General features: G+C 39.9%; 2 non-coding genes across 2 annotated transcripts; both read right to left on the reverse strand.

Moving 5' to 3' along the window:
* Positions 1–669: 669 nt before the first annotated feature.
* Positions 670–750, reverse strand: TRNAL-AAG (transfer RNA leucine (anticodon AAG)). The gene has a single exon. It is a non-coding gene; the product is annotated as a tRNA-Leu (tRNA).
* A 1,830-nt stretch (positions 751–2,580) lies between these two features.
* TRNAL-AAG (transfer RNA leucine (anticodon AAG)) lies at positions 2,581–2,661 on the reverse strand. The gene has a single exon. It is a non-coding gene; the product is annotated as a tRNA-Leu (tRNA).
* Positions 2,662–9,612: the final 6,951 nt, after the last annotated feature.

The following is a 9,612-nucleotide window of genomic DNA, read 5'->3' on the forward strand; positions in this document are numbered from 1 at the left end:
CGGGGACCCCGGGGGGGGAGACCGGGGGGAGGCTAGGTGTTTGGGCCTTTGTTGAATGAAAATCAAATTACCCAAAAAAAAAAAAAGAAGAAGAAGAAGAAGAAGAAGTAAAATTGGGAGCAACTCTATGGGCCAAGTTAGTCCACAAGGCCTAGGAACTAAATTAATGAGTTTACAATTATTTTAAGACCTCTAGAGCATAAAGTTCACGCATCAATGAGACCATCAAGGACAGCTTCGAGACATCTGATTTCCTTGTTACGTCGTTGACCACTTCCATCTTTGTTCTGCTCTATAACCTGCAATAATCAAAGTTCCTTTTTTAATCATGTTCTAATCGGGGTGTCATTGTCAATTTGGCATAGTTTTTGGCAAGGTTTAAAATATCCCACGATACCATACAATACGTATCCATATTTGACCAAACCGATACGATACATTTCGATACGTCTCTCTATTGAATTACACTAAAATACATTAGCCAGAGCGATAAAATATTCGATACACCGATACGATACATTTCGATACGTCTCTTAAAATCACATGACCGATACATAGTCGATACCCGATACTTTAAACATTGGTTTTTGGGTGTTTATATATATATATATTTTTTTTTGTCAATTATCTTGGGGTCTCATGTCTTGAGAAAATAAAATTTATAGAATTTGTTGAGAGTGGGATTTGAACCCACGCCCTTTCGGACCAGAACCTTAATCTGGCGCCTTAGACCAACTCGGCCATCTCAACAATGGATATATTAAGTATGTTAAAGTTTCCCGTTAACTCTTGTAGTGGTAAGACCTATCTTCTTCACATCACCAATGCAAGGATGAATGAGGATATGTTCTTCCCAGTGGCCAACCATTCCCTTATTGTTGTAGGATCATATCGAAGCTACCTAAAACCCAACACAACCAATTATATCACGATAATCCCAAGTCATACCATGGATTGCCTCTTGAAAGCAGATCAAACTCCCAGTCACTAGTACATGGCCTCTAGATCTTATTATAGTGGGTTAGGAGTTGCCTATGATAACATCACAATCTGATGTGTCCAAAAATTGATCACTCCTTAATACGTGCCTATAAAAAAAGGTTAGATGTAGGCCAACTCAGTAGTTAAGAAGCCACCTCCAAAGGTTAAATCAATAATGGATCACCACAAAGCTTTGGCTAATTACAGACCTTAATTGAATAGCGATAATGGTGGGAAACAATTCAAATACCTCTGGTTCATGTGATACTTTTGTTTATATAGGATTCACCTCTTATTGTCGATCGTTAGATTCGCTTATGATCCTTCTTGGTAGTCGTCCCATCGTTGGGTTTTCTCCCTTCTTTTTGATTCAGTTGCAGTTTCCATGTATGCTTGATCGTGTATCCCGATTTAACAAGAGCATGTCACTTCCCAAAATTGTCGGGTTCCTTCACCCTTACGCTACTTATTGGTTCAACCTTCAAACCAGTCTCGACCAAAGTCCCCAACCCGATGGCGGTTGAACCTGGTTTGCTATTATTTTATCCTTATCATGAGCTCCTTAGGCCAAGTGATCGGTATGACGCGACTAATTGCTTGGTTTGCTTTTTTCTTGATCACGAACCCCTAGAGTGGTAGGGTGAATTCCAAACGTCCTCCCATTCTCCAAATGTCACATTTATTGCTCTTGTCTGCGTAACGGTACGCTTCATCAAGCCGCACTCGCTTTTCGAATCCCATGCCTCTTTTGCCACATGCATGGCCCTAGGGAGCAAGCACCATCACGATGGCCTCATGCTCAAACTGTCTTCTTCCTCCCATTGTTGATGGGTTAATCTTATTCATTGGATCATGTCTCAAACCGTCGTTCGAACTCAACCATTGATCTTAGATGCATCTCATTCGTACACAACTTTGCTTTTGGTCTATTTAAACTCCTTCATTTCTCAACTTTAACTTTTACTTCTCTATTTTGTGAATTCGTTTGTGCTTGAAGACTTCAACAAGTGCCTGCTATTTCTAGTTTCTCTGCTTCGTTCTTCAACTTTACGATAAAAAACAAGTAAGTTTCCTAGTTCCTTGCCTTGTTCCTTCTTCCTTACCTCCCTTGCTTTTCTATTTGGGGTTCGTGACTTCTACAATAGTTTTCTTAGATTCCATAGCTTTCCTTTTTCTTCGAACAACTCCTTAAAGACCACGTTTTCTTCTTTAATGGGTAGTGGCAACTGGTAAGACGTCTGATGATGACTCCATTGATCCTATGATTGATGGGGAGGATCTGCTAATCAACCCAGCCCCTTAGCTTCAATTTGGCATAGTTTTTGGCAAGGTTTAAAGTATCCCACGATACCATATGATACTAGCCGATATGTATCCATATTTGACCAAACCAATACGATACATCTCGATACGTCTCTCCATTGAATTACACTAAAATACATTAGCCAGAGCGATACAATACTCGATACAGGACAATACATCTCTCAAAATCACCTGACCGATACGATACTTTAAACCTTGGTTTTTGGGTGTTTATATTTTTTTTGTCAATTATCTTGGGGTCTCATGTCTTGAAAATTTCCCAAAAAATAAAAAAATTGTTGAGAGTGGGATTTGAACCCACGCCCTTTCGGACCAGAACCTTAATCTGGCGCCTTAGACCAACTCGGCCATCTCAACATTGAATGAATGAAGTATGTTAAAGTTTCCTGTTAACTCTTGCAGGGGTAAGACCTATCTTCTTCACATCACCAATGCAAGGATGAATGAGGATATGTTCTTCCCAATGGCCAACCATTCCCTTATTGTTGTAGGATCATATCGAAGCTACCTAAAACCCAACACAACCGGTTATATCATGATAATCCCAAGTCAAACCATGGATTGCCTCTTGAAAGCAGATCAAACTCCCAGTCACTAGTACATTGCCTCTAGATCTTATTATAGTGGGTTAGGAGTTGCCTATGATAACATCACAACCTGATGTGTCCAAAAATTGATCACTCCTTAATACGTGCCTGTAAAAAAAGGTTAAATGTAGGCCAACTCAGTAGTTAAGAAGCCACCTCCGAAGGTTAAATCAATAATGGATCACCACAAAGCTTTGGCTAATTACAAACCTTAATTGAATAGCGATAATGGTGGGAAACAATTCAGATACCTCTGGTTCATGTGATACTTTTGTTTATATAGGATTCACCTCTTATTCTCGATCGTTGGATTCGTTTATGATCCTTCTTGGTAGCCGTCCCATCGTTGGGTTTTCTCCCTTCTTTTTGATTCAGTTGCAGTTTCCATGTATGCTCGATCGTGTATCCCGATTTTAACAGGAGCACGTCGCTTCCCAAAATTGTCGGGTTCCTTCACCCTTACACTACTTATTGGTTCAACCTTCAAACCAGTGTCTCGACCAGAGTCCCCAACCCGATGGCAGTTGAACTTGGTTTGCTATTATTTTATCCTTATCATGAGCCCCTTAGGCCAAGTGATCGATATGATGCGATTGATTGCTTGGTTTGCTTTTTTCTTGATCACGAACCCCTAGAGTGGTAGGGTGAAGTCCAAACGTCCTCCTGTTCTCCTTATTGCTCTTGTCTGCACAACGGTCTGCTTCATCAAGCCGCACTCGCTTTTCGAATCCCATGCCTCTTTTGCCACGTGGCCCTAGGGAGCAAGCACCATCACGATGGCCTCATGCTCGAAATGTCTTCTTCCTCCCATTGTTGATGGGTTAATCTTATTCGTTGGATCATGTCTCAAACTGTCATTCGAACTCAACCATTGATCTGGATGCATCTCATTCGTACACAATTTTGCTTTTGGTCTACTGAGACTCCTTCATTTCTCAACTTCAACTTTTACTTCTCTATTTTGTGAATTCATTTGTGCTTGAAGACTTCAGCAAGTGCCTGCTATTTCTAGTTTCTCTGCTTCGTTCTTCAACTCGTTTACTATAAAAATTTAAAAAAAATTAAAAAACAATTAAGTTTCCTAGTTCCTTCTTCCTTACCTCCCTTTCTTTTCTATTTGGGGTTCGTGACTTCTGTAGTAGTTTTCTTAGGATCCATAGCTTTCCATTTTCTTTGAACAACTCCTTAGAGACCACCTTTTCGTCTTGTGGGTAGTGGTAAGACATCTGATGATGACTCCATTGATCATTTGATTGATGGAGATGACTCTGCTAATCAACCCAGCCCCTCAGCTTCAATTGAGCTATCGAGTGATAAGGGTGAGAGGATTATCAACCATTGGTTGTCCTCCATCCGCTCAGCCCCTAGGGAACAACTAGGGAACGAAATGGAGAGTAGAAGGATTGCTTCTCCTCCAGCTTCTCGAAAGCAAAAAGCCTCTAAACATGCTATTGCTGGAAGTTTCCGACCATCAAAAAGGCCTTCCCTGGGTCCCAACTTCTTTGTATCTTATCTTGCATGGGCAATCATTCCGGATGATCAATGTGTATTCTGCCAAACTAGGGGTGTCAATTTGTAGCCCGAACCGTTAAACCCAAATCACACCGGCTTGTTATAATCTGAACGGGCCCGAACCGAACTTTAATGGGTTGTGTTTGGGATGAGGGTGGCGGAGCCTACACCAGCCCGAAACCGAACCACAACCCATTTTGTAGTTTTACATTAAATAGTATTTGAATCATTATGTTACTCGAGTCTAAATTGTTAGCCCGAAACCATTATTTTACTAATGGGCTGGTTTGAACTAGGTGTTTTTCAGCCCAAAACCTTCCCAAACCGCAGCATTGACACCTGCCAGGTAGTTAAGAGTCCCACGGTCACTTGTTTTTTCAATGTGAATATTCCATGCAGATCTAGAATGATCTTCACCTTAATGGGTTCCATCAAAGTTATCAAAACTCCTGGCAAGAGGACTTGCATGGGTCGCTTCTCATTTGAATAGAATGACGTTGTTGGTCGCATCCAACGCTTTAATTTGTAGCATGATTTATAACATTTGGTGTGAGAGGAATTCTCGCATTTTCCTTGGGAAGGCGAGAATCCAACTACTGTTCTTGACTTGCAGATCTAGAATGATTTAAGGTTTGCTAGAGAGACTTCTCAGATTCTAGATTCTAATGGGAATTGGGCTTTTTTCACCGGTGGCGTATCAAGTCTTCTTTGAGACTTGTAATTCCTAGTGCTCTCAGGTGGAATAAGCCACCACCGGCCGGATGTGTATCCATCAATTGTGAGTCTTTGACGATTCGATAAAGGGAAACAAAGGTGGTGTTGTGGACATTACGATCTAGACCCCTGAACCGGAGCAAGCCGCTCGAAGCGGATCGAGGGCCCAAACCTAGTACAAGAAAAGCCCACTCATGAGTCTCAATCATGATGCTTCTTGGAGCAGATGTCAGCTGAGAAGTCAGGAATCACATATCTCGATGACACGCAGCTGTCGTCTTATAACTTTTCGGCCGAAATAGTGCTGGTGGGAGATTTGGCGCATCCTTGCCCAAACGTCAAATCTTAGCATTTAATTCAGCATTGAATGCACTGAGTTTTATTAAATGCACATAGATAGACCGGAAACTTCTCATTCGCTCCAAGCCTGCCTCGAGTAGTATGTACCCCCATTTTGTCCCCTCAACTGATGGACAATGTCACATCAAGATCACCTTAACATTGATCCTTTGATTTTCCTGAGGGATCACCAGCTGTCTTGAAAATCATGCGTATCAATCTGTTGTGCTAATCACGTCAAGAAGCCATCTCCACCATCCATTCGAGTCACCTTGATCGTAGGGCCACGGTGAATCAACCGCCATTTTAGGTATGGACCTATGGCATAAATAACTGATGGGCATGCAGGTAAAGGCTAAGCTAACTTGAGTTCTCCAGCCATTACTCTCCTGCATTTACTCTTGAAGAACATTCTCCTTTTGATCCCCTTGAGCGTTTTCCTACAACAACTGACTCAATCATTGGAGGTGGTTTCCCATCCTCAGAGGCAGCCCACTTTCACCTTTGTTTTGGTCTCAGGAACTAGGATAGGACCGGGAGGGAACCAAAGAGCTAAGAGCACATTTTTCACTTTAACAAGTGGTTATGGTGCTTTGGCACACGATGCCACTGGTAATGTGATCTTTGCCATCTTAGGTAGTGTTGTTGGAATTGAAATCTATACATAGAGGCCTTGTACGTTATTGCTCGTGAGCAATACTCCATCCATTCGGTCCATATCAGATCCAATTCCTGGGAGCCATTGCTATGATTCTGGGACGATATAGCATCCCTTGATATGCTGCAGAACTCTTTTGTGATATTCGCGATGCAATGAAGAGATTTCATCAGTGTGGTCTTCACCATGTAGTGAGCGAACTCAATGCGAAAGCTGACTTCCTTGTGGGCCTGCATGGTTCTGTACCTGAATTTTCTTTTTTCCTTAGGTTCTTTACATTGGATGATGAAGGAAGACCTACTTTAGAATGTAAATTATTTATCTTCTTCTTTTAATACAAGCTACCTTTTTCCCTGAAAAAGAAATATTTAATGCAAACTACATTCTATATTTAGCATTTCTAACAAAGTTGAGAAAGATGTGAATACTAGATAATGATTTGATTGATTATCTAAAGATGTTGAAAATACTAATTCTCTGAGTTGTCAACACTCATATGTATCATTTAGTCCCCTCCCCCAAAAAAAAAGAAGTCCATCTATTCGCAATCGCATCACTTTTCTCTATAATTTGATATCTTTCAAATTAGGGTCCATTAGATATTAAGGGTAATTGCCAGTTTCTTAAAGTATTTTTTCTATTTCTTCTTAGTGTACTTAGGTGCTTTCTCAATCTTATTTATTCCAAATCATGAATGTTGAGAGAAACTAAAATAGAGCATCAACCAACCACACCAATCATCACCGACACACATAAAAGCCCAACTACGTTACATCATTTTTATAAGTGTAGTAGGTTAGCAATCCAATGCTACAACCAAAAAGATAAGCTATCTCCCAATTAATTAACAAAACCACAACAAAAAGAGATTCTCTTTGAAAAGGAATTGAAAATTCAAAGAACTTTAAAGCATAGAAAGAAGGACTCTAAGTCTCTCTCCTTCAAGCATGCTGATAGATATCATAGGGAAAAGAAAAAGCCTTCCTTTTCATGACTAACTTCTTTTCTTTCACTCTCTTTTTCTTACATCCATAGAGGAGTGAATGAAATAAACCATCAAAGACAAGAAGAGACAAAAAAGAAAAGGTTGGATTAGACTAGAAGTTGATTAGTGAGTTGATCTTTTGCATTTTTAAGATTAATTGATATGTTGAGATTAAAGCTTTAACTAATTAGCTATCAGACATTATCATTTCTATAAACCACCGACACACTCAGGGTGGTAATCTTTTTTCTAAGATTGGTTTACTAGTTAGTTAATCCTCTATTGAGTTTAAACTTTAGAAAGAGAGATCATCATTAAAAGGGTATAAATGGAAAGGATCTCCCAACCTCTGAGGCTACAAATAATGAAGAAGGGTTAGGAATGGTGGGGTTAGTTGGCCATGGTTATGTAGCTAATTAATCTATTTTCCTAGTTTTGGTATCTTTGTCATCATTGAGATACTTATAATCCCATGAGAGGACATGATGAGTAAACTTTCACTAGTTAATTTCATTAACTTGCTTGTAGACCTGACAGAACTTGCTGGTTTTGAAAAATAATGATTAAATCATACAAAATGCTTTGGGGTCTTAATGTATTTGGAAGTGAAGGGATTCATATCTACATGATCTGGGGGGTCGAGCTAAATCTTCTGGGTATACAGAGGTTATGGAAGACTAGAAGGATTATAAATGGAAGATCATTCTCCCAATATCATTCCTCACGTGTATAACAGTTTGGTTGCATTCTCTTTTTTTCTTTTTTGGCAAACAGTTTACTCGAATTCCACTCCTTGGTTAGTAGCAATTGAAATGCTTTGAACTTGTCTCTCACTCTTGCTTTGAAATGAAATCTTTTACCAGAAAAGAAAACATACAAAAAGAAAATTCACTTTGATACGATATTAGCATCAAATCAATCGGATTGGGAGCCCAGAAGCCCAAGGGATGGAACAGGAGAAGAGGAGAAGGTATGGAAGGACAGAAATTCAAACCCAAGAACTCCTTGATCATACTACGCCTACATGAAAAGCTGCCACTATTATACCAGAAGTAAGTCCACGATATACTGTTTACTATTTAGTCTTTTGCTATCTCACAAGACATACTAGGTGGAGGTAAGATACCACACATGAAACTATGGATTATAGCCCAAGTGCCAACACCTTAGACAAAATCCAATATCCCCTATCACTCTCAAATCTCATTACTAAGAAAAGTAAAGAAGTTTGTTGTCTGTTGTTTCATTCATCATGGAATCATGGACATGTCAATGAAAAACATGAAAGAAATGGATGGTGGGGACAAAAACAAATGGATAGTAAGAGGGATCAAATGCACCAATATGTGGAACATCCATCAGTTCCTCCTCAAACAGGTAAAGGCAGTTGGAAAAAGGGAAGTGGGAAGCAAAGCAGATCCCACACAGTCCCTTCCCTGATCTCCCACTGCTACTAAATACAAGCCAGAGAAAAAGAAACATACAGAAAACAACATGAAACCAAAGAGAAAAGTAATTGAAATTATGGGTGGGGTGGTTTATATGTCCTCTTCCTCAGGCTTTTCAGTTTTCCTTTTCCTTCCAATGACTTTGCTTTTTCGAGGGGTACCCAGACGCCAAGTTTAAGGACACAATAGAAGAGCGACAAAAGAATGTAGATCTAGGAATCAAGATGAATTGTAAGAAATGGGTTTTTAATTTTTTTTCACTTTAAATTCCCAGTTGAAGCCAAGCCTGGTCTAATCTGTTTCTGAAGCTCAACGTCAAAGTTGAAGACAAACCTCACACTTTGTTGATCTTTTCTCTCTGGGGCCAAGCGTCGAAAAGGTGATAGGACAGGACACCACATTCACTGCTGCCGGCCCTCTAGCAGGCAAAAAATCAAATGAAATCTCTTCACATCTACACCGCTTTAGGTCACACTTGCCCTCGAATTCTAACTTCTTCTCTTCTCCTCGCAAAAGTAAAAGCTGCTATTTGAGTGCTCCTTTTTCTCTTTTGTTCTTCTCTTCCTGGACTTGAGTCCTTCAACCAAAGAAGAAAGCGTTATAAATTGCAAGAAGTTAAAAACAAACGAAACAGAGATTGAAAACCCGAAGCTTTACTTGTAACTTTCTCTTCTTTTCCCACAGCAGAAGTTACAAGGTGCAATAGCAAAAGGGCAAGAGTGGAGAGAAGAGTATGTAGCTTTAAAGAGACAAAAACTGTAATAATAATGCTTTTCATCAATGGTGGATTGGAGAAGGGGTGAAATTATGGAATAAAGTAAATATATGTAATTTCAAGAAATTTGAAGAGCACAGTGGACTGACTATATCCATGATAAGAGAAGTGAGAAAAAGCAATAAAACAACTTTGACTTGTCGTTAACTATAGTCATTTTCAACCCAAGATTTTCTTTATCTCCATCTACCAGAAACCCTGTCGCTGTGGGTGTCGGTAAGGCAAAGAATTGCCGTGGGCTTCCTGCCACTCTGCCTCACAACGCCAAACTCCCACGGCAGTGGCTCCAA

The sequence above is a fragment of the Hakea prostrata genome, chromosome 3 (assembly GCF_041222555.1).
Source record: "Hakea prostrata isolate BN-2017 chromosome 3, UWA_Hpros_2, whole genome shotgun sequence".
In the NCBI taxonomy this organism is placed as follows: domain Eukaryota; kingdom Viridiplantae; phylum Streptophyta; class Magnoliopsida; order Proteales; family Proteaceae; genus Hakea; species Hakea prostrata.